The following is a 24331-nucleotide window of genomic DNA, read 5'->3' as shown; positions in this document are numbered from 1 at the left end:
AGTTTTCTCTCCTTTTACCTTTGTTCATTTTTACCTTTGGTAGTTTCTAACTTTCAACATCTCTGACTTTCTCTCTTTGTTTGTTTCTACCTTTCTGACTTTCTACATTTCCAACTTTCTACTGCTTGTTTCTACCTTTCTACATTCCTACCATTTTTGTTGCTACCTTTCTAACTTTCTACCTTTGTTCGTTTCTAACTTTCTAGGTTTGTCCCCTTCTCCTTTGTTTGTTTGTAACTTTGAAACTTTAAACCTTTTTCTCCCCATTTTTACCTTTCTAGATTTGTTTGTTTCTAACGCTCTACATTTCTAACTTTGTGCCTTTCTAAATTTGTTTTTTACTTTCTAACTTTTACCTTTCTAACTTTGTTTCTAACCTTCTTGTTAGAGTGAAGGCTCCTCTGTCCTCAGGCCCAGAGGGAAGCCAAAGCATTAGGTTTGAATTAAAACCTTTGGACAAGCTGACATCTATGAAGCCACACCAAAGTGAAATAGAAATACAGATTTTTAACTTTTAGTAGAAATAGATGCTAAGTGCCTTAAACCTGAAAAAGCTGTAGCAGAGATCTTAAACACAGCTCTTGCTGCAGCAGTGTTACCTTTTCACAGAATTCTTTACTTTAGACAAAATATAGATAGAATTACACTGTTCATATTTTTTAGATGCAGTGTTCACATAAACAATAAGAGCTGATCGAAACTGTATATGCAAATCTGTGTAATACAGATGTAACACTTGTGTGAGGCTTACGAGTGTTAGAATTAGACCAGGATGGGTTAAGAAAAAGAAAACTAGAATTGTGTGTTAATCTTACTGGTCAATTAACAAATATAATCCACACTTCTGTAAGAAAAAATACAGTGTATGGAGCATATAGAAGAAGCTGGTTTTGCCTGCTGCTGCTGCTTGGCTTTATCATGTAACCCCATTTGAACTCTGCCTTCAAGACAGCTGTGAGACCGTGAAATAAAGAACTTAGCAGAACAGCAGCCTCCTCTGCTCTTTCACCCTGGTCTGAGAAGGAAAGGTACCCTATCAAAGGCTTAACACCTTCTGCCTTTCTGACTTTGTTTCTAAATTTCTACCTTTCTAACTTTGTGTCTAATTTTTTTTCTAACTTTGTTTTTAACTTTCAACCGTTCTACCTCTAGAAATTTGTTAGTTTCTTGTATTTTACCTCTTTATTTGTTTATAAATTTCTGCCGTTGTAACTTTTTCTAACTTTTTACTTTTTAAATTTCATTTGTTTTTAACTTTTTACCATTCCTCCAGCGAGGGATGTGTGCAGAATACTAAAACCTGTTAAGTTCTTCATTTTTACATCTATAGGCAAATGCTACTGATTTAGATGTAAATTAGTTTTGAAATAAGCCAGCTCTCTCTCTCTACTCTGTTGCATATAGGAATATAAGAAGCTGGGAATAGAGATCAGCAAGTTTTGAGAATAACGAGCCGGTGTTTTTCTGTAGGAAGGAAAGAAGCAAGTGCCTGGCCCCAGGAGCCGAGACGCTCGGGCTGCAGGAGCTGCAGAGCGCCCAGAGCCGGCTTTTCCCTCTGCTCTGTCCCTGCCCCCGGGCTGAGCTGGGCGGCGCTGCTGCCGCCTGGTGGCGAGAGCGCGGCACTGCCGCCCCCGGCACGGCGCCCCGGCGCTGCTGCCGCCCGGTGCCGGCTGAGCCGAGAGGGCGGCGGCCTCGGTGGCTGCCGAGCGTGGCAAGGGCAAGGAGCGGGAGCGAGCGGGGCGGTGTCTGTCGGCGGAGGGGAGGGGCGAAGGACGGTTCGGAGCGCCGACGGACACGGCCGTGCGTGAGTGGGGCCACAGCGGTGAAAAGGAGCGGGCGCCATGCGAGGCGGTGACCGCGAGGAATGACAGTGCGGGGGGCGGCCCGGCGGGGCCGGTTTTGCCGGGCAGCAGAGGCGCGGTCGCAGCGCGACCCGGGGCGGGGAGCACCGGGCGGGCACGGTCGGAATCGAGCCGCCCGCGTGTCGCTCTCAAGGGGGCGGCTCGGAAAGGAAGGCGCAGTTCCGCGCTCTCGGGATGGCGTTAAGTGACGTTTTTATTAGCACCTGCCAGGACCTTGCAGAGGGTGGTTTACACTTCCGCCACACTCAAGATGGCAGACGCACTAGGCCCCTGCGAGAGGTGTCCCTGCCGATGCCTGCCGCGGGTCGCGGAGCAGGCGCCTGCCTCCGGTGCCGCTGACCCCCCCAGCCGTGTCCTCGCACCGGGAAGCACCGCGGAAAATCGCACGGAAAGCGCGGGGCCGGCGTCGGAGTCCGGGCCGGATTCAGGCAGCCGAATAGACAGAAGCCCTTGTGAGGGGCGGCGGGGGCTTGAAGTGTACCACACTAAAGATGGCTGCTTGACCAGAAGTGGCTTCTGCCAGCACCCAAGATGGCGGCGAATGGCGGAAGTTTCGTCACAGCCACGCTAAAGATGGCGGTCGTGTACGCTGTTTTCTGACCTTCTCAATATGGCGGCAGTGAAGCCCCCCCCCAGCTGCGTCTATTCGGCTGCCTGAACGCGACGCCGACGCCAGACCAGCGCTTGCATGCAATTTTCTGAGGCGTTTCCCGCTATGCGGACACCGACTGTGGGGTCAGCGGCGCCTGGGGCAGGCGGGAGCATTCAGGCAGTCGAATAGTCGGAGGGGGGGGGGGAGTCCTTCCTGGCCGCCATCTTGAGAAGGTCGAATAGCCCCATTGGTGCGGTACCGGTGACTTCCGCCCTTCTACGCCAGGAGCGGCAATGGCGGGGAGCCCGGGGAGCAGCGCTGCCGGGCCGGGGGCACCGGCGCGGGTGCTCCGGGCTCGGAGGTGAGCGGGGAACGGGGACAGCCCCGAGCGGACGGTGGGGGCCGCGGGGGATCAGTATTCCGGCCCAGGGATGGCTGCCCCGGCCCAGGGATGGGTGTCCCGGCACAGGGATGGGTTCCTCGACTATCTAATAATATTATATAACAATCGTACAAGGAGATCTATATAAAAAAATCCTCCATCGTCATCCTTCTCCCAGCCCCGCTGTGTTTTCAGGGTCTTGGGGGCAGAGTTTGGGTCTGGACAAGGCTCTCGGGCACAGGGTGGGATTCTTGGGGTGCAGGGCCAGGATTTGGACTCGAGGCTCCCTGTGGGTCCCTTCCAGCCCAGGAAATGCTGCGATCCTGTGCCTCTGAGGGTGAAATAAAGGGCACCGGTGGGGTTTTTGCCCGCTGTGTTCACGGCCCCGCCGGCTCAGGGCGGGTTCAAGGCGCAGCTGCCGCCGAGCCAGCGGGACCGGCCGGGGCTGCTCGCTCCCGGTGCTGCCGCCTTGTGGGGAGAGCCCGGCACTGCAGCCCGGAACGGCGCTGGCCGCGGGATCGGCGTGGAACAGCAGCGCAGGGAATGCTGAGGCACCCCAGGGAATGCTGAGGCTTCCCCTGCCCGGGGCACTCGGCAGCAAATCCCTGATGTTGAGCAGAAAAAGGAAAGTTCTGGGTTAGTGGGAGGAGGTTTCTGGAATGGAGCTGGGACAGGTGCTGATCCACGCATGGAATCACGGGGTGGTTTGGCTTGGAAGGGACCACCAAGATCATTTACACTCTGTTTGTTGTCTGATTCCACAGCAAAGAACATCCAGAACTGCCACTTCACCCTCACGGACAGCAGGAATGCCTTCCATAGCTCTTGTTTTGCAGTGGGAATGGCTGTTGGGAGCTCTGGCAGGACCAGGTAAGAACAGAAATGGGATCATTCTGGCTGCTGCTGGAGGTGGGTTTCTGCTTTCCGGCTGTTCTTCTCATTGATCCTTTCACAGCAGTGTTCTAGGGCACATTTGAGGGTAATTCCAGGAATTTCAAATCAGATAAAAACTGGTGGGGCAAAAATGTGAATCTGATCCATTTCTGGTAATTCCAAGCTTCTCCCACAACACCGTTCCAGGGGAAACCTGATAAAAGGGTAAAGATGCAGAGGAACAAGTGCTGTAAACCCCCCTGGCGCTCTGACAGAGCAAACCTTCCAGTACTCCCAGCAGATCTCTTGGAGAAAGTGTGGGATTGCAAGGTTTTCTGGGAAAGCAAAAAGCCAGGGGGGGAGATGAGGGAATAGGCTTCCAGTTATTCCTTTAGCTGAAAGCCTGGGGGAATTGAGAGGGGCCACAAGAACTGTTTGTGTAGGAAAATGGGAGTTTGGGGGCTGAATCTGAGTTTCTCTCTGGGGTGTTTTTGAGGGAAAAGCTGAGGTGCTTTTTAAGGGAGTGAATGCACATTTTTGGGGTGGAAAAAGTTTGATCAATATTGTAGAGGAAGTAAAATGTTGGGGGTAAAAGTGGATGCAATCTGGAGGGGACAGAATGAATATTTTGGAGGCAAAATGGGGAACTCAGTAGTGGACAGATGGGGAACATTTTGGAGGCAACACTTGACCAACTCTTTGGGGTGGAGAACGAACACATTGAGGGAAAAATGAGGTGATGAGCAGTGGGCACGTAGGGAAGGTCGTGGGGGTAAATCTTGAGAAAAGCCCCATGGTATTCAAGAAATCCTTGGAAGCAGGGCTGAGGAATTCAGTGGTGGAAAAACAGGGGAATTTTGCGGGGGTAAAACTTCCAAAGATCTAAGAGTTGAGAGTGAGTGTTTTTAGGTAAAAAGGATGTCTTGTTGAAGTTGGGCGTCTGGATTGTGGCATTTATGGATCACAGGGTGTTTTTCCAGAAAGTAGGAGATAAAGAAGACTCCCAAAGCCTTGGTAGCTGTGTTAAGAAATCCGTCCCAGGGAAGAAAGGTACCTAAACCTCCTAGAAGTAGGGACTAATTAGCATGGGAAGGGAAAAACCCACCCCCAGTGGGAGAGAGCCCGCCGGGTAAGGGAAGAGAAGGATGCCCTTAAGAAGAAGCAGGGAAGGTGAATTTCTCGGTTTGCTAAAATGTATCAAAAAGTTTGGAATCTGGGTCTGTGTGGAGGCCGGGATTTTCTCGGCCATATGCAGAGCCCAGCACTAGGAATAAAGTAATTCCAGGCTTTCCAACGCCAAAAATGCAGTACCAGAGAGTTCTGTTATCTCGAGGACTTGGGGGATATTTGGCAAAAATTTCCGGGGGCCCAGGCTGGACCGAGCTTTTAACGCTCCCCGGATTCACGGGATCGGGGATTCCAGCCTGCCCTGCACGGGTTTTTTCAGGGAAGTCCCAAATCCGTGTGAGCACGAAGCAGAATCCCCTGGGAGCTGTGAAGGCAACGGGATATTTCTTGGGAATTTTGAAGGATTGGGTGAGTCCTCAGTGTGAGGTTGGAATGAACGCAAATTGTCTGGGAGTTGCTGGTTTAGGGATGGCCGGGTCTGGGTTTGGATTTGTGGGCACCGAGTGTTCCTTGTGTCAGCTTTAGGTCTGGATTGGTGGGAATTGTCAGAGAAAAGAGAAGGGAATTGAAATGCAGAGCTCCATTCCTGGAGAAATGATCAGGATGGGAGAGGAAAGGCTGTGGAGCTGCTGGGAGCTCCTGGAGAACGAAAGGATCTGAGGCCTGGAGGCAAAAGCTGTGGAACAAAGCCTAAAAAGGGTGCAGGGTGGGATGGGAGGGGGAGGAGGGCACCGTGGGGTGGGGGGGAAAGAGGGAAAGGATCCCTGCTCCGGGAATCCAGCAGAGACCAGGAGAGGATCATTTTCCATCCACTGCTCTCAGTGGAATCCTAATAAGGAAGGTTGAAGGAAAGTGATTCATTTGTTCTTAGCTTTGGAATGAAGGGTGTTATTCCAGAGGGAAATATTCACCTGTTAAAATTCTGTTAGATACAGGAAAAGAGGGAGGAAGCAAGCAGCTGGGGAACGAACAGGTGGATTTTTGGTGGATACAGGGAAAGACACGGGAAGGGGCTCTTAAGTAAAATACACCTCACGGATGCACCAGGAAAAGCCTCAACTGCCCTTTTTTCCAAGCTCTGACATTCCAGAGGAGTAAGCAGTGGTCAGCCCATAACTTCGTGTATTCCTTGGATGCCCAGTGCTTTGTTGGGAAGAGGTGACATTTGGAAAGGAACAAATCCGGGGATGTAATTCCTGATAGTGAGGCCCTGGTTTTGATATCCTTCCAGCACCCAAACACAACAGAGGGAATCCTGGAGGAGCTGGAAAACGCTGTCGCTCCGTTGGTGGAATTCCTGGGAAATGGAAAGCAGCAGAAGCAGCAAGAACAGAGTTGGAAGCAGGCTCCAGCCGGGTAAGGCAGACACCAAATCCTTTGGAATTAGAAGTGGGCAGGGGTGGGAAGAATTAATTCTTACATTTGTAGCCCATGGATTCCTGAGCAGGATCCCGGCAGGGAAGACTGCAGGGATCAGACTGGGGACTGATCCCAGCTGGGGGCAGCGAGCCTTGGAATTGGCTGAAGGGAAGAAAGAGGGATCCTTTGAGCACAAGGATCAGCTGTCAAATGCGGAGATGGCATCAGACAATTCCTCGGGAGGGTTTAGTTCCTGGGCCAAATCGATCTCCTGCCTTGTGAAGGAGCTCAGAGATCTGGGAAGAGCCCAACCAACGCAGGGAATGCACTGGCAGATAAAACTGCCGGGGAACGGTGGGGAAAAGCATCGAACAGGGGGCCTCGTTTTGTACAGGAATGGTACAAAAAATTGTCCGAAAGAATAGGAATGGAATGGGATTTTACGTATTCCTCGGAGGCCACAATGCAGTGGGAAGGCTGAGAGAAGGAAACAAAGCCTAAAAAGGCAGATGAGCCAAATCTGCCCAAAGCTTCCAATGGCCACATTCCCTGGCATTGCTGAGGACTTCAGCCAAGCTCCAAGCAAAAGGTGAGCCCCTGATTTTGGTGCCAAGGGAAACTCCAAGTTAAGAATAATCCAAATATGAAGCACTTCTCACAAAACTCAGCTTTGCAAACCTTTATTTGGGCTAAAAAAGAAAAGATGGGAATGCCCTTGGCAGAAAAGCAGCTGTGAGGCACAGCAGGCTTCAAATGCCTGTCAGCAGGAGCTCCAGGAGAAATGGCTGCTGGCTCCGGGCATCCTGGGCTTTCCAGGCAGGTTTTGTACTGGAGTGCAAGGCAGTTTTCTTGCCTCTGAGGGGTGGCACCTGCATCCCACTGGAAAGGGAAAATGTGGAGAGAGCGGCAAGTGGGAAGACGGTTGCTGATGTGTGTCCTTGGATTGCAGTTCCTCCCGGTGGGTCTGTGCTGCTGGAAGTTTGAAGGAGATCAGTCTTGGAGTACGTGTGGGTTCAGCTGTGGGGCTTGGGAGCGACGCTGGACATGAAATTCCAGGGATGTTCCCCTTGCTGGAGGGAGAAGCAGTGGAAGCACTTTGCTGTCTGCTTCTTCATCCCTTTCGCCTCGGTCCCCTGGGGCTCCAGGTAATCCCCTCTCACCTTTGCTTTTCCAAGGGTCTCTAAAGGAGGGCTTGAGCTTTGGTGTAGCTCCCTGTACAGGGAAGATCTGTTCCAGGAAAGGTCTCCTGGTCTGGACCGATGGCGTTGCAGGAAGAGCAGGAAACCCCAAAGCTCCTGTGGCTCCCTCATCTGATTTGCCTGCAGGCAGCAAGGATCATTCCCAAGTGTCATCCCCTGGCTCCGTGACTCGGTGAGGTTGTGTTCCCCCAAAGGCCAGGGGCCACTTTGTTTTGCAGCTCACAAAAATCCAGCTCGGTGGTGCTGGGTTTGGTTTTTGTGTGCAATGAAGGCCCTAAAAAATTCCCCTCCTTCACTGGCACAGCCCTGGAGTGGGAGCAGATTCCCCTTATCCCGGAGTTATCCCGCTCCTGCCCTGGATCCCTGCGGTGCCGTGTGTTCTCCAAGCTCACAGCACTGCTGGCTCTAAACAAGAAAAACAATCCCTGTTCCTTCTCTTCTCCGTCCTTGATGTTCCCAGGCCCTGCATCTCCCTGGCTATTCCCTGTGTGAGTTTTCATCCCCATCCCACCTTATCCCGATCAAATAAGGGCCTGAGACGTGTTTAGCAGCAAATGCATTCTTGTGAAGAAAGCCAAGAGCAAAGAGCATCCAGATGCAGAGAAGTCTTTAGAAAAGCACTCCGGACGTGCAAATGAGGGATGTGTCTTCCTGCGTGTCCTGTTGTTTTTCTCTGTCAGGTTTTGGAGGGTTTTCTCTCCGTGATTTCCTGCAGTCCAGGTGCGTCCCTTCTTTTGTCCAAATCCAGTGCCAGAGGATCGAACAACTGACGAGTGGGGTCTGGGATGAAAATGGTTCTCCTAAAATGAGGGAAACAATGCTAAAAGAGAAAGGAGCATTCTTTTAATGCCTGGAATAAAAATGCTGGAAAAGAGCACTTTTTATTTGATATGGTGTCATTCTCCTTTTTTTTCCATGGCTAAAACTGCACGGTGAGCAATCAGAGCAGAAATATGAAATGCAGGAGTCTTGGATTCCACAGTGGGATTAACTTCCCTTTTCTGCTCTCTTTCAGGACAGGAAAAACCACTGAACTCGCCCCATCTTTGGGACCAAGAGCTTTGGTGTTGGAGTAGCCAAAGCCAGCTAGGGCCCCCCTTGTCCTGCCCATGGTGTGGGTCAGGGACAGGCTCCTCTTCTCCTCTGTGCTGGGATGAACTGCCTAGGGAATGCTATTTCTGACAGGCCGGTCCTAGCCACAGCTACTGGAAATGGGCAGAGGTGAAGAGGCAAGTGCCAGAGTTCCTTGGGGATGATGGAATTGTGGTGTTTGGCTGTGCCCAGAGGGGCAGGTTGGGCATCTTTGTGTGTCTGAGGACCGGTTTGGGTGCTGGGGAGCCCGGGGAGCCGAGCTCTCAGTGCATTCCCAGCTCTCCTGGGGGTGGGAGCTGGTGCAGGGCTGGGTGACAGCCTCTGGTCGGGCTCGGGGCAGGCCCTGGCCCCGGCACAGACACGCTGGGGTGGTTTGGGGCCGCCTGGGGAGCAATGGGAGGAAAATGAGGGATGGTGCTGGGCAGAGCGATCGGCCTGCGCTCGTGTCAGCGCAGCCGTGCAGGGCACTGGGACCTGGGTAAAACACCGGCTCTCCTGGCTTTCAGGGATGCAAGGTCTGAGGCACTGGATTTACTTGGGGCTTTCCAGGACAGCAGGAACAAGAGGAAATGTGGTGCCAGAGGTGCGTCCCACCAGGTTGCATTTCCCTCTTTCCCGTTTCCATTTCCTCCTCAGTGCAGGTGTCCCCTGCAGCCCATGAGCACGGGGCCGGTGACAACGCCCTGTCTGTAGAGGAATTCCTTATGGAACAAGGGCAGATGACACTTGTGTGTGGCTTACGACTGTTAGACCAGGATGGGTTAAGAAAAAGATAACTAGAATGGTGTGTTAATCTTACTGGTCAATTAACAAATATAATCCACACTTCTGTAAGAAGAAATATAGTGTATGGAGCATATAGAAGAAGCTGGTTTTGCCTGCTGCTGCTGCTTGGCTTTATCATGTAACCCCATTTGAACTCTGCCTTCAAGACAGCTGTGAGACCGTGAAATAAAGAACTTAGCAGAACAGCAGCCTTCTCTGCTCTTTCACCCTGGTCCGAGAAGGAAGGGCACCCTGTCAAAGGCTTAACACCTTCTGCCTTTTCTGACTTTGTTTCTAAATTTCTACCTTTCTAATTTTGTTTGTTTCTAATTTTTTTTTTGTTTTTAACTTTGTTTGTTTTTAAATTTCTACCTTTAGAAATTTGTTCGTTTCTTGTATTTTACCTCTTTGTTTGTTTCTAAATTTCTGCCGTTGTAAATTTGTTTCTACTTTTTAAATTTCATTTGTTTTTAACTTTTTACCATTCCTCCAGCGAGGGATGTGTGCAGAATACTAAAACCTGTTAAGTTCTTCATTTTTACATCTATAGGCAAATGCTACTGATTTAGATGTAAATTAGTTTTGAAATAAGCCAGCTCTCTCTCTCTACTCTGTTGCATATAGGAATATAAGAAGCTGGGAATAGAGATCAGCAAGTTTTGAGAATAACGAGCCGGTGTTTTTCTGTAGGAAGGAAAGAAGCAAGTGCCTGGCCCCAGGAGCCGAGACGCTCGGGCTGCAGGAGCTGCAGAGCGCCCAGAGGCGGCTTTTCCCTCTGCTCTGTCCCTGCCCCCGGGCTGAGCTGGGCGGCGCTGCTGCCGCCTGGTGGCGAGAGCGCGGCACTGCCGCCCCCGGCACGGCGCCCCGGCGCTGCTGCCGCCCGGTGCCGGCTGAGCCGAGAGGGCGGCGGCCTCGGTGGCTGCCGAGCGTGGCAAGGGCAAGGAGCGGGAGCGAGCGGGGCGGTGTCTGTCGGCGGAGGGGAGGGGCGAAGGACGGTTCGGAGCGCCGACGGACACGGCCGTGCATGAGTGGGGCCACAGCGGTGAAAAGGAGCGGGCGCCATGCGAGGCAGTGACCGCGAGGAATGACAGCGCGGGGGGCGGCCCGGCGGGGCCGGTTTTGCCGGGCAGCAGAGGCGCGGTCGCAGCGCGACCCGGGCGGGGGGCACCGGGCGGGCACGGTCGGGAAAGAGCCGTCCGCGTGTCGCTCTCAAGGGGGCGGCTCGGAAAGGAAGGCGCAGTTCCGCGCTCTCGGGATGGCGTTAAGTGACGTTTTTATTAGCACCTGCCAGGACCTTGCAGAGGGTGGTTTACACTTCCGCCACACTCAAGATGGCAGACGCACTAGGCCCCTGCGAGAGGTGTCCCTGCCGATGCCTGCCGCGGGTCGCGGAGCAGGCGCCTGCCTCCGGTGCCGCTGACCCCCCCAGCCGTGTCCTTGCACCGGGAAGCACCGCGGAAAATCGCACGGAAAGCGCGGGGCCGGCGTCGGAGTCCGGGCCGGATTCAGGCAGCCGAATAGACAGAAGCCCTTGTGAGGGGCGGCGGGGGCTTGAAGTGTACCACACTAAAGATGGCTGCTTGACCGGAAGTGGCTTCTGCCAGCACCCAAGATGGCGGCGAATGGCGGAAGTTTCGTCACAGCCACGCTAAAGATGGCGGTCGTGTACGCTGTTTTCTGACCTTCTCAATATGGCGGCAGTGAAGCCCCCCCCCCCCCCCCTCCCCCCCAGCTGCGTCTATTCGGCTGCCTGAACGCGACGCCGACGCCAGACCAGCGCTTGCACGCAATTTTCTGAGGCGTTTCCCGCTATGCGGACACCGACTGTGGGGTCAGCGGCGCCTGGGGCAGGCGGGAGCATTCAGGCAGCCAAATAGTCGGAGCGGGGTCCTTCCTGGCCGCCATCTTGAGAAGGTTGAATAGCCACTGACCCGATCGCCACATTGGTGCGGTACCGGTGACTTTCGCCCTTCTACGCCAGGAGCGGCAATGGCGGGGAGCCCGGGGAGCAGCGCTGCCGGGCCGGGGGCACCGGCGCGGGTGCTCCGGGCTCGGAGGTGAGCGGGGAACGGGGACAGCCCCGAGCGGACGGTGGGGGCCGCGGGGGATCGGTATTCCGGCCCAGGGATGGCTGTCCCGGCCCAAGGATGGGTGTCCCGGCACAGGGATGGGTTCCTCGACTATCTAATGATACTATATAACGATCGTACAAGGAGATCTATATAAAAAATCCTCCATCGTCATCCTTCTCCCAGCCCCGCTGTGTTTTCAGGGTCTTGGGGGCAGAGTTTGGGTCTGGACAAGGCTCTCGGGCACAGGGTGGGATTCTTGGGGTGCAGGGCCAGGATTTGGACTCGAGGCTCCCTGTGGGTCCCTTCCAGCCCAGGAAATGCTGCGATCCTGTGCCTCTGAGGGTGAAATAAAGGGCACCGGTGGGGTTTGTGCCCGCTGTGTTCACGGCCCCGCCGGCTCAGGGCGGGTTCAAGGCGCCGCTGCCCCCCCGAGCCAGCGGGACCGGCCGGGGCTGCTCGCTCCCGGTGCTGCCGCCTTGTGGGGAGAGCCCGGCACTGCAGCCCGCACAGGCGCTGGACCACGGGATCGGCGTGGAACAGCAGCGCAGGGAGTGCTGAGGCAGCCCAGGGAATGCTGCGGTCCCAGGGAAGGCTGAGGCGTCCCCTGCCCGGGGCACTCAGCAGCAAATCCCTGATGTTGAGCAGAAAAAGGAAAGTTTTGGGTTAATGGGAGGAGGTTTCTGGAATGGAGTTGGGACAGGTGCTGATCCACCCATGGAATCACGGGGTGGTTTGGCTTGGAAGGGACCACCAAGATCATTTACACTCTGTTTGGTTCCACAGCAAAGAACATCCAGAACTGCCACCTCACCCTCACGGACAGCAGGAATGTCTTCCATAGCTCTTGTTTTGGAATGGGAATGGCTGTTGAGAGCTCTGGCAGGACCAGGTAAGAACAGAAATGGGATCATTCCGGCTGCTGCTGGAGGTAGTTTTCTGCTTTCAGGCTGTTCTTCTCATTGATCCTTTCACAGCAGTGTTCTAGGGCACATTTGAGGGTAATTCCAGGAATTTCAAAACAGTTGAAAACTGGTGGGGCAAAAATGTGAACCTGATCCATTTCTAGTAATTCCAAGCTTCTCCCACAGCACTGTTCCAGGGGAAAGCTGATGAAAGGATAAAGATGCAGAGGAACAAGTGCTGTAAACCCCCCTGGCTCTCTGAGAGAGCAAACCTTCCAGTAATGCCAGTACATCGCTCTGAGAGACTCTGGGATCACAAGGTTTTCCAGGAAAGCAAAACAAAGACAGAGATGAGGGAATAGGCTTCCAGTTAAGAATGGTTTGGTGGGTGTAGGAATGATTCTTTTATGTTTGATGCTTCCCTTTTTATTCCTGAATAATTTTAAAATGATTCCTTGAATAAATCATCTAAATTTGGGAATTTAAATTTGAGAGGGAACAGTACAACATTAATACAGGCAGAGATCATGGAATGATGGAATGGTTTGCGTTGAAAGCCCCATCTCTGAGCCTGTTCTGGCCAGGCTCCTGCCCATTGGCCACTCCTTGCAGGTGGACATGGAAGTGATGGAGGCGTTCAGGGAACGCTGATTGTTTTTCCCTGCCTCTGGCAGTCAGGTCATTACAAAGATTAATTGACCTCTTCCAGTGGGGAGACATTTGAACAAGAGGTGCCAAAAAGAATTGGAGCTTCTGCACGATGAAATCTGCAAGTATCCAACAAGATCCCCCCTGGATCGTCACCGGTCCGACTCCCACGGACTGGTCACCTTGGCCAGGAGTGTCCAATCCTGCTGTCAATGCATTGGGCTGGGGTCTCATTTTCATTTCATGTAAAGACCCTCTGGGTGCCCCCCAGTCACTGGAAAGACCGGACTGGGCTCCCAGGGCAGTAATTCCAGGTGTTCTCTTCATGGGAATAGCAGAGGAGCCTTCCCCTTGGCCAGAGGAGCGGCCAGTGCCTCCCTCAGTCCACAAATCCCCAGGACAGAACACAGAGAAAGCAACAGGAATATGGAAATCCCCCACAGTGGGAGATTCTGGTGCTCTGGATTAGATTTTGGATTTATAACGTTAAAGGGAGGGGTTTCAAAGACTGAAATATTATGTTTTATGACTTAAACATTTTCTTAAAAGACTTTTAAAACTGTATTACAAAAGCTGCAGAAGACTCCCACACCCTGAATGGGGCCCTGAGGCCTGACACTGCTCGCTGATGAAGATAAGATAAAGTAACAGCTCAGGGCTGGGCATATTCACGGAGCACAGGCTTAACACCTCCAAGATGAGGAGCACAGCCCCAGGGCTATCAGCTGCCCTGGCTCGCACCAAGGGGTGGAGGGAGGAGAGGCTTTGGGTACCTTGGAAAAGCCGGTGGTCACAGACGCAGTGACTGCCCATCCTCCACTGTGCAGAGCCCAGCTGCGGGTGCAGAGCCCAGCTGCGGGGTCCTCACTGGGGGGAGGAAGCTCATCCACAGCAGAAGGGGTGACATGGCCCAGCACAGGGGCCCCCAGACCCTGCAGCAGAGCACCAGAGATGATGCAACAGACCCTCAGTGTTGCAAGGGACAGTGTCAAGCCGGCCCCTGCAAGAGAGGCACGTGGGCATTCCCACCTGGCCCAAAGTGTGCATTAACCCACGGAATTCTGCACCCTTCGGCTGTGGCAGCATGTGGCGGCGTGGCCACGGCGCCCACGGGGGACCCTCACCACCGGCAGACCGGATGGAGGGGAGCAACGAGACGTCGTTGGCACCCTCAGATTGATGATGGGCTTCCATCCAACCCCTCTCCCTGTTCCCCCACGCACCCTTCTGTTTTCTATTTCTTTCTTCCCTTCTCTTTGCCTCTCTACTATTAAATAAAATACATCCATTTTTTTGGCAACAACATCTAGCCTCGTTTGGTTTTAATCTCGTTTCTGGGGATATTTTGAACCTTCTAAGTTCTTTCTGGTTTAGGCACAGAGACTTAGCTTGCTTTGCTTTTCTGGGTTTAAACCGGATCGTAACAGGGCGGGTGTGGAGGGGTTTATCTCCCTCTCCTGTTCATTAGTGTTACCACTGCTCTTGTTGCTCTCACTATGTGTTGTCATTAATCTCAAATGATTGTATTTGGTTTCCATTCTTAAACTGTTCTGAGCTGGAATTTTGTCTCTGGTCTCTTCCCCATCCCACGGGGGGGTGAGGGAGCAGCTGCTGGTGCCCAGCTGGGGTCCAGCCATGGCCCCAGGCACTTCTGGGGGCTCCGAACCCGAGGGACAGGAGCGGTTTTGGGCTCACAAAAAGAGACCCAGTGCTGCGTTTCGGGGGCTCAAAAGCAGGCGCAGAGCTTAAAAGCAGAGACTGAATCCTGCATTGTGGAGTCCTATTACCGCAGGCCAAGGCCCTAGGGTGTATCACTGTGTCCCGCAGCCGTAGGGAGGAGGAGGAGGAGAGAAGATCCAGCAGGCAGGAATTGTGCAGCAAGATTGATTAATTATTTTACAAACTCTTATAGACTTCTTTCTTCACAGTCTAATTGGACAAAGGATCAGCCTCCCCTTGGGGGTGATTGGCTAAAATCCTAAAACATCCATTATCAAAATATTTTTCTACTGTACCATAAAGAAGACTTTTCAAGGTTGCAGGTGGCTTGGTTGTTTACATAATTCTGCTACCTCTTCTGTGAGAGAGAAAAGTCTCAGAAAATAGCAAGAAAATCCTTGCTAGCAGCATTTCTCTATCTACAGAGTCCTGAGCGCAGGCTCCTATGGCCAGAGTTGGGACTCAGAAACAGTGACTAAATCCTGTTTTCAGGGCTTGAGGGAGAGCGAGTCCTGTGTGTTTGGGCTCACAAAGAGAAACGGAAGTGCTGCGTTTTGCTGGACCTGAATTAAAGCCCAAGTGCCGTGTTTTGATGCTCAAAGCGGGCTCTTCGGGCCAGGGCGAGTCTGTGTCTCTGGGCTCCGAATCCTGCCTCGGGCACAGCCCGAAGCCGGGCTCGCCGGCCCCACACAGAGCTCGGGAGCAGCGACTCAGCGCCGCGTCCGGGGCTGGCGGCAGAGCCCGGGGCCGCGTCGTGGGGCCCAAGGCGGGCTCCGGGAGGGGCTCAGGGCTGAGAGCGGAGCCCGGCCCGGCGCGTCGGGCCCGGCTCGGGATCCCAGGGTTGCCCGGGCGCCGGCAGAGCCCCGGCTCCCCGCGGAGAGCCGGCCGGAGCAGGAGCGGCAGCGCCGGGCTCGGCCCCAGCGCCCGTCCCGGAGCGGCTCCTCCCGGTGCCGATCCCAGCCCCGATCCCGCCGGGGGAGAGGCGGCACCGCCCGGGACCCGCAGCGGCCGCCGGCAGGACCGGGCCCCGGGGCGGCCCCGGTGCGTGCGCGGGGCGGGTCCGGCCCGGGAGAGAGGGGCGGGGCCCCGAGCGATGGAGCCGCCCCTGTGCCGGGCAGGGCGGGCCCCGGGGCCGGGCGGGGCCGGGGCTCTGGGGCGGACCCGGGCGGGGCCGAGGGCGCGGCTTCAGGGGCGGCCCCGGGCCCGGCTCAGGTGCGCGGGGCGGGGTCCGCACAGGTGCGCGGGGCCCCAGGGCGGCTGCGCAGGGCGGGGCCGAGGTGATTTAAGCCCCCGAAATCGCCCCCGCCGCCATTTGCTCCCTCAGAGCTCGGGGAGGCTGCGGCCGGGTCGGGCTCCCCCGGCGTGGCCCGGGAGAGGCCCCCGCTCCCCCTCTTTCTTCCCCCTCTTTCTTCCCCCTGTTTCTCCTGCCCTTATCCTCCTCCTTCTTCCCCCGCTTATCACCTCTTTCCTACCCCCCCAGTTTCTTTCTCTCTCCTCCACACCCTCCCTGTCTCTCCCAGCCCCCCGCCTGCCCTCTCCCCAGCGCCCCCCACCCTCTCTCTCTCCCTGCTCCCCTGTGCATCCCCGACCCCCCCACCCCTCCTTTCTCCCCTCTCCGTACCCCGCTCCCCAACCCGACTCCCCTCTCTTCCCCCTCCTCTGACCATCATCCCTCCCCCTTCACCTGGCCTTTCCCTTCCCCCCTCGTTCTCCCCAAGCCACCCCGACTCCTCTCCCTACCCCATCTCATCCCTCCCCTTTCCCTCTTTCCCCCGTAGCCGCGGGCCTCGGGGCGCTGGAGAATAAAGCCCAGAGGGCCGGAGCCCGGCGCCCCTGCCCTCGCTGGAGCCTCGCACGGGGGACCCGCTCGGCGGGTCCCCCGTGCAGTACAAAAACAGCGCCGGGGCTCCGGCTTTCCACACATCACACTGGGGATCCCCTCCTCAGGAGGGGTTCCCGAGGGGGGTGGTGGGTTTCGGGGAGGGGGGGTGTGTTGGGGTAGGGTGGGCCCCCTCCTCAGGAGGGGGTCCCGGGGGGAGTGGGTGGGGTGGGTTTTGGGGAGGGTGGTGGGTTGGGGTGGGCCCCCTCCTTAGGAGGGGGTCCCGGAGGGGTGGGTGGGGTGGGCCCCCTCCGGAGGAGGGGGTCCCGGAGGGGTGGGTGGGGTGGGCCCCCTCCGGAGGAGGGGGTCCGGGGGAGGGGGTGGGGCGGAGGGGGGACTTTTCCCCCCCCCCCCCCTCCAGTCCCCGCCCCCTCTCCCGGGCCCCCCTCCTCCGGAGGGGGCTCGCCCCGGCCCCCTCCCCGGGACCCCCTCCTCCGGACCGGGGCCCCGGGGGGGAGGGAGGGGGGGCGGGTGGGGTGGGGGGGAAGCAGAGGGGGTCACGTCACTCTGCAGCATGAACAGACATAGAGATCACAGGCCAAACCAACAGCCCCCCCCCCCCCCAGGGCCCCAGTCCGGAGGAGGGGGTCCCGGGGAGGGGGCCGGGGCGGGCCCCCTCCGGAGGAGGGGGTCCGGGAGAGGGGGCGGGGACTGGAGGGGGGGAAGTCCCCCCTCCGCCCCACCCCCTCCCCCGGACCCCCTCCTCCGGAGGGGGCCCACCCTGACCCCCTCCCGGGACCCCCTCCTCCGGAGGGGGCCCACCTCACCCACCCCCCCGGGACCCCCTCCTCAGGAGGGGGCCCGCCCCAACACACCACCCTCCCCGAACCCCGCCCCCCCCCCCCCCCCCCCGGGACCCCCTCCTGAGGAGGGGGCCCACCCTACCCCAACACACCCCCCTCCCTGAAACCCACCCACCCCCCTCGGGAACCCCTCCTGAGGAGGGGATCCCCAGTGTGATGTGTGGAAAGCCGGAGCCCCGGCGCTGTTTTTGTACTGCACGGGGGACCCGCCGAGCGGGCCCGGCCCGTGTGGGGCTCCAGCGAGGGCAGGGGCGCCGGGCTCCGGCCCTCTGGGCTTTATTCTCCGGCGCCCCGAGCCCCGCGGCTGCGGGGGAAAGACGGGACAGAGGACAGGAACAAGGGAGCAGAGGGGGTCAAAGAAGGAGTGCAGGTGGGGGGTTCGGGGTGTGCAGGGAGAGGTGGGGTGGGGGGACAGGAAAGGAGGCGGGGGGAGGACGAGGACGGAGCACAGGAGGGGGGGGTCAAGGTGCAGAGGGGGAAGAGGAACAGGGGGAGGTGGAGGGGCGAGGAAAGGTGGGAGACCGAGGGGGAGGATTGAGGGCAGGTGGGGGAATTGGGAGGGGAAGGGGAGCAGGGTGAGGGGGGCAGGGGGGACCCGGGATGGGGGGGGGAAGGAACGGTGGAGAAGGGGAGAGAGGGTGGAGGGGTAGGGCAGGGTTGGGGTGTGTAGGGGGACAGGGAGGGGGGATGGGGGAGACCGGGCCGGGGGGGAGGGAGGGGAGGGCTAGGGGGGAGAGGGAGGGGGGGGGTAGGGGGGGGGAGGGTGTAGGGGGTGGGGGAGGGGAGGCAGAGGGGGGAGAACGGAGAGGGTTAGAAGAAGAAAAACAAACACAAATATAAAGGAAAAGAAATACAGAGACATAGAGATATGGGAATATAGAAATATAGAGCCCGGTCCGGCCACAACCGTTCCCACCGAGCGCCGAGGGAGCAAATGGCGGCGGGGCCGATTCCCGAGCTTAAATCCCCTCGGCCCCGCCCCGCGCAGCCGCTCTGGGGCCCCGCGCACCTGTGCGGACCCCGCCCTTCACACCTGTGCCGGCCCCGCCCCGCCCCGCCCGCGCCCGTAAATGCCGGCGGATCCGCGCCTGCTCTGCTTTGTGCGGTGAACGCTCATCCTGCTCATCCCGGGCTGCGGCGGGACCGTCGTTCAGGGCGCTGTGCGGAGCCCGGCACTGGGGGCTGCTCCCGGCGCTGTGCCGAGCCCGAGGCGCTGAGGTGGGAACGGGACCCGGGCCCGGGGATTCGGGGCTGGGTCCTGTCGGTGTCTGCTGGGGGTCCCGGGCCGAGCCGCTTGTCTCTCGGCGGGCGGGGTGCGGCTGCCGGGGTCGGAGAACTGAGGTGGGACGGGGGATGGCATTAGGGATCGGGTCGCCGCGGCTGGCAAGAGCCGCTCCGGGATTGGCGCTGGGGCCGAGCCCGGCGCTGCCGCTCCGGCTGCGGCCAGCGCGGGGCTGGGCTCCCGCCGGAGCTCCGGCTACGCTGCGGCCGCGGGGAGCCGGGCCCGCCGGGAGGGCGGCGCTTCCTAGCAGCAGGCGCTGGACCGCGGCTGGAAGCGGGCGGGCCGCGGGGACCGCCCGTGCTGCCCCCGGCACCCCCCGAGGCCGCCGCTCCCTCAGCGCCGCCCGCCCTGTGGGGCGCCCCCTGGCGCAACCGGAGCGCCGGCGCTCCCGGCCCGGCCCCGCCCGCAGCCCCCGCGGGGACGCGGAGCTCCCCCAGCCCCGGCACTGCTGAGGCCGCCGCACCCCCTGCGCACAGCAGCGCCCGCCTCCCCCTGCCCCGGGGCCGCTCCCCTGGGGGCCTCCCGCCCGCCGCGGCCCCGCCCAACGAGCGCGGCTGCAGCGGCACGAGCCGCTCCGGGCCGAGCGCTGGGGCCGAGGCCGCTGCTGCCGCTCCTGCTCTGACTGCGCCCGCTGCGAGACCGGGGCCTCGCCGGGGCTCGCTGCTGCTTGAGCCGCTCATCCCACAACTGCCGCGTGAGACCTGATGCTCTCTTTCCTCCCCCCCGCCCCCCGCTTTCTCTGGGGCTTGTATACTCCAATGCAAAAACTGGCTTTAAAAGTCCAGTGAAAAATGTTTCTTCTTTATTTCCAGAGCACAGGACATCCTGAGTGGGAATGGATACACAAGGACCACCAAGTCGAACCCTTATGTGAATGGCTCCTCTGGCGATTGAACCCACACCTAGGCACTCTCAGCACCCTGCTCCAGCCAAGCCAATCTCAGCTCCTGGCAATGTCCTGCCTGGGATAGGAACACCAAGTGCCAGCAAGGCCATTCCTATTCAAATACAGCTCCTTCTTTTATGCTAATGCTGCTTTCCACACCAGCCCCTGCAATGGCCCCAGGGCAGAGCTCCATGGCCAGCACCTGATCATGCAACAACACAGGTGAGCAGTTGTGTGACAGCACTGAACTCTTCCCCTAACCCTGATTTCCTGCCCTTTCCAGGATTTACCCAACAGCTGTAAAGGTGCTCGTTCCATGGCCCTTTCCAGGGAGAAATGAGCAAGGCAAGTCCTGAAGGTTCACTTGGTCCACGGCCAAAGCTCTTCTGGAGAGTGTCAGGGCTGCTCCTGCCTGCAGAGGGGCCTTTCCCACAGGTGAGTGTTCACAGCCCAAAATCCCAGGGGCTGCTGAGGCCGGGCCAGCTTTTCCAGCCCAGAGCTGCACAGAGCTCTCAGAGACTCCTGCTCACTGCCAGGAGTGTTCCTTGGTGCTCCTTCCGTGTGTCCCAGCTGGCAGGGAACGAGGGGAGGGAGAAGGCTGGGAGCCCCAGGAAGGGAAGCAGCAGCTCTTGTGCTTTGGATTTGCAGAGAGGAGCTGTGCCTGCAGTGTCCTGCCCGTGGCACGCAGCGTGCCAAACACACATCCCGGGAACGGGCACTGGGCTGCCTGGGCAGCGCTGGGATGGACATGGATAAAGGGCTGCCCGTGGCCCCTCAGCCAGGGGCTGCTCTGAACAGGCACCCACAGATGCTTCAGCCCCGACAGACCCCACTGACACCCCAAAAATGCCCCAAGGAACAGCTGGCACTGGGGAATGTCAGCACGGGCTGTTTGCAGAGGGGCTCAGACAGCAATTCCCCGTGCTGACCTCCCACACTCCTGCCAGCTATGTCCCAGCCACCCAAAATGCCTTCCCTTCCAGCCTGAGGCCATCATCCCTCAGCAGCGTTAGAGCCAAGGCAAGCTTCCCCCACAGCAATGAAATGCTAAGCAATGCCCTCAGAGATACCGTCAAATGAAAGGCCAGAGTCAGAGAAATCTGTTTGGGTTGAGTTGGGAGTTTTTGGGGAGCCAGCTGGAACTGCACAACTGATGGAAAGCTTTCCCAGGTGGCTCCCACTGCTGGTGCCCTGAAGGCGGGGATGTGCATCCCTTTCCTGAGGGAAAAGAACTTGCAGAGGCCACTCCTGAGGCTCTGGAATGAAATCAGCTCCTGCAGGGAGAGAAGTCCTCCCGTGGGCACAGGGGCTGCCTCAGCACAGGCTGGGAGTGCGTCCGGCCAGCGCCTTCTCCTGCTTTAAAACATCACCTGGAGCCCGAGCTCAGGGGGTGCAGGCAGCTGAATTCCAGGGAACTCTGTCAGGTGCCCCCAGGGACATGAGGGAGCTGGGGGATGAGGGTTACAAACAGCAAATTCTATGGAACATGAAGCTGTCCTTGCCCTGACCCTGCTGAGCTTCCCTGGAAGCTCTGCTGGTTCCTGACACACCTGGTGTTAAATAGGCAGCTCTGCATGGGAATATCCATGCTCCAGGAGGAGCTGGGAGGCTATTCCAGTGGCAATTCAGCAGGGAATTCAGGGCTTTGGGTAGAATTCATCTGCGCACCACACAGGGAACAATCTTTGTGCTGCCCTGGCAGCCAAAGCCCCTGGGCTGGGAAATGTCAGCAGGCAAATGGATGGAATGATCTAAATGCCAGCATCCCCCAAAGGGACAATGCAATCACCTCCCTTTGCTCCCAAAGTGTCCACTGTGTTCCCCACAGGTGCCCTGGGGATGCCAGGGAGGTGCCTTTGCCCACAGTGCCTTTCTCCTGCCCCTCTCCAGCCCGAGGCCTCTTCTCCCTTCCCTGCCAGCTGCTGCCAAAGAAGGAGGACACAGTGAGTGCTGAGTTGACCTCCAAATAGTCCTTCCCTCACCTTGAGATGACCTGAGATTTTACCCCCAAAATGTCCCCATCTGTCTCCTTCTGAGTTCCTCATTTTTTACAAGGAAGCATTCTTTCTCTGCTCTGGAGATTACCCACAAGATTTGCCCCCAAAACTTTCCCCACCTGTCCACTACCTCTTTCCTCATTTCCACCTCAATCTTTTCATTCTTTGCCCTACAGATGCTTTCAATTTTTACCCCTCCGAACTTCCCTACCTGTCCATAACCGATTACCTCAGTTTACCCCATCAAGTGCATTCTCTCTGCTACAGATCACCTCAGATTTTACCCCCAAAATTTTCCGTACGTCTCCACCACTGAGTACTTTATTTTTACCTCCAAATACTCATTTTCTACCATGGAGATTCCTCAAGTTTTACCCCCCAGATTTACCCACCTGTCCACAGCAATTCCCTCAGTTTACCTCAGGATGCTCCTCTCTCTCCTAGAGATGACCTCACATTTTACCCCCTCAGTTTTCCCTACCTGCCCAGTTCTGATCACCTCCTTTTTACCTCAAAACATGAGTTCTTTCTTCTACAGATGAACTCGGATTTTATTGCCAAAATGTCTATTTTGTCCCCTGTACACTGACAAGATTTTAAAACCAAAACCACGCAGGTTATGTCTGTCTTACCCTCAAAATGTTCATTCTGTCCCCTACAAATTAGGTCAGATTTTTTTCTCAAAACCACTTATGGTTCCTACATAATTACCTCAGGGTTTGCCCCCCACATTCTACCTCATCTTGACTACTGATCACCTCATTGCTTCCTCAATATGTTCATTCTTTGCCCTACAGATCTTCCCAAGTTTACACCCAAATTTCCTTGCCTAGCCCAGTGATTGCCTCAGTTTATGTCAGTGGTCACACTCTCCCTAGAGATTACCTCCAGTTTAACCCCCAAAATTTTCCTTAACTGTCCACAACTTATTACCTCATTTTTACCAAAAAAGATTCATTCTCAACCTTTAGATTCTTTCAAGTTTGACCCCCCAAAATTCCCCTACCTGTCCACTACTGATTCCCTCATTCTTCCTTCAATATTTATTTCCTTTCTACCATGTAGCTTCTATCAAGATTTACCCCCAAAGTTTTCCATCTGTCTACTACTGCTTACCTCATTTTTACCTCAAATGTTCTTTCTAGAGCTTATTTAATATTATTTTTACACAAGTTTCCCTATCTGCCCACAACTGATTCCCTCATGTTACCCTCAGTGTGTTCATGCTCTCCCCTAGAGATTAGTTCAGATTTAGCCCCCAAATTTTCCCCACATGCTCAGTACTCATCACCTCATTTTTCCCTCCAAGTGTTCATTCTCTGCTCTTGAGACTTTGTCAAGTTTTGCCTCCAAACTTTTCCTTCTTTGTCTACTACTGAGTACCTCATTTTTGCTCCAAAATATTCATTCTGTCCCCTACAGATTACATCAGGTTTTACCCCCCAGTTTTTCCTTCCTGTACAATATTAACTCTTTTCTGCCCCAAAAATGTGCATTCTCTCCCCTAAACATCACCTCAGCTTTTCCCTCAAAAATGCCACCTTGCTCCGCTCAACATCCCCTCCCATTTTCCTACACAAACCAATTCTTGTGTCCCCTCTCAGTCACCCCAGGTTTTCAGCTAAAAATGTCTCCTCTGTCCCCTTGAAGTTATCCCAGGTTTTCCCAGTGAGGAGCTGCAAGGAATTCAGGCAGGGCCAATGACACCAGGGAACAGCTGTAAATTCAGAGGCAGAGAGAGAAGATCTACAGGAAAGGGGAAAGGTTCAGAAAACATTTCTGCAATTAATTAATAATTATTTCCAGTTCCCCACTGAGAAGAACACAACCTCACAGCTGTTAAGGCCTGACAGTTCCCTGCAGGGAGAGCTCAGCACATGTGCCCAGAGGCAATCCCAGCATCTGAAAGAAAGAAAGAAGCAGCAAAAGGTGATTGCTTCTCTTTCAAAGTTATTTCAAGTGCTCACACCCAAACCCACCTTTGCTCTTGATTCTGGCCGGGTGCATCGTGAGCAGTGGGCACAGGTCATGTCATCCATGCTGGTGTGAGTGATGCTTTCTGGGGGAAAGCAGCTGATCTCCAAAGTTCCCTTCCTGCCCTGTGCCTGATCTGCACAGGAGAAAACCTCTTCCAGGAAGGGATTGTGCTCCCTCTAATCCCATTTGCCCAGTCTGTTCCATGGGGATATTGCCAGCCTGGGGCAGCAGAGGCACACGCAGCTCTCAGCACTCTCTGCTCCAAGCACAGCTCTGGGCTCCTTTGCAGACTGCCTCTACCGCGGGGTTTTCTCCAGGAGAAGCCAAGGAATTGCTCATGGAAGGGTGCAGATTAAGTTATCCCAAAGGGAAGCAAAGAGTAAGTACTCCAGGAAGAGCCCTTGGCATCTGCTGGGCTGAGGTGGGAAGGGGACATTCATTCCCTGCAGGGCCAATACACAACAACCTCCAACCCAAAGCACTGACTGGCAGGTGGGGTCTGACAGCACCACTCTGACAAACCTCCTTGTCATTCTTCACTGCAGTGACTTTTGCAAGCAAACTCTGAAGCTGACAAGCCCAGAAGCTCCATCCATCCACTCTGGAAGGAAAGGATACTCCCAGGGATGAGGCACATTCCCAGCAAACTCTCCCAACACAGCCTGGAGGCAGCGCTGGAGCTCGGGTGTGGGGCTGGGAAGGGCTGCCAGGAGCACGCAGCTCCCAGGTGGGGTGGCAGCAGCAGCAGCAAATTCCCACAGGCTGATGGCACAACAGAGAGACAAAGGCCAGCAGTGCCCACGGGAGGTGGAGGGTTAATTCTGCTCCCTGCCCTGCCCCATCCCCGCAGGAAATCTCCAAGGGGAGAGAAACTCTCAGGGTGCCCAAAATGCAGCATCTGTCACCCTGATCCC

The 24331-nt window shown here is 56.3% G+C and overlaps 2 long non-coding RNA genes across 13 annotated transcripts in view; one reads left to right on the top strand and one right to left on the bottom strand.

Annotated features, from left to right (window-relative positions):
* Window positions 1-3672: 3672 nt before the first annotated feature.
* LOC125329216 lies at window positions 3673-24165 on the top strand. 4 transcript variants are annotated; one of them, XR_007205100.1, is made up of 5 exons: window positions 19155-19251; window positions 19370-19878; window positions 21272-21386; window positions 23247-23369; window positions 23963-24165. It is a non-coding gene; the product is annotated as an uncharacterized LOC125329216 (long non-coding RNA). The 4 variants fall into 4 exon arrangements; XR_007205099.1 differs by lacking the exons at window positions 19155-19251; window positions 23247-23369; window positions 23963-24165 and adding an exon at window positions 3673-3706 and having other exon boundaries at window positions 21272-21426; XR_007205098.1 differs by lacking the exons at window positions 19155-19251; window positions 23247-23369; window positions 23963-24165 and adding an exon at window positions 18437-18493 and having other exon boundaries at window positions 21272-21426.
* The window catches only part of LOC125329215, a 29066-nt gene continuing 12910 nt past the window's right edge, over window positions 8176-24331 (bottom strand). For 6 of the 9 annotated variants that reach the window (XR_007205090.1, XR_007205088.1, XR_007205089.1 and 3 more), the window contains one exon: window positions 23206-23342. This is a non-coding gene — a long non-coding RNA (uncharacterized LOC125329215). Of the gene's footprint in view, window positions 8216-18474; window positions 18612-19337; window positions 19520-23205; window positions 23343-24331 lie in introns of those variants that run through there. The other 3 variants (XR_007205096.1, XR_007205094.1, XR_007205095.1) reach the window with 3 other exon arrangements.

Source organism: Corvus hawaiiensis, chromosome 8, assembly GCF_020740725.1.
Source record: "Corvus hawaiiensis isolate bCorHaw1 chromosome 8, bCorHaw1.pri.cur, whole genome shotgun sequence".
Classification (NCBI taxonomy): Eukaryota; Metazoa; Chordata; class Aves; order Passeriformes; family Corvidae; genus Corvus; species Corvus hawaiiensis.
Note: the sequence above shows the minus strand (reverse complement) of the source record. Positions and strands in the feature narration are given on the sequence as shown.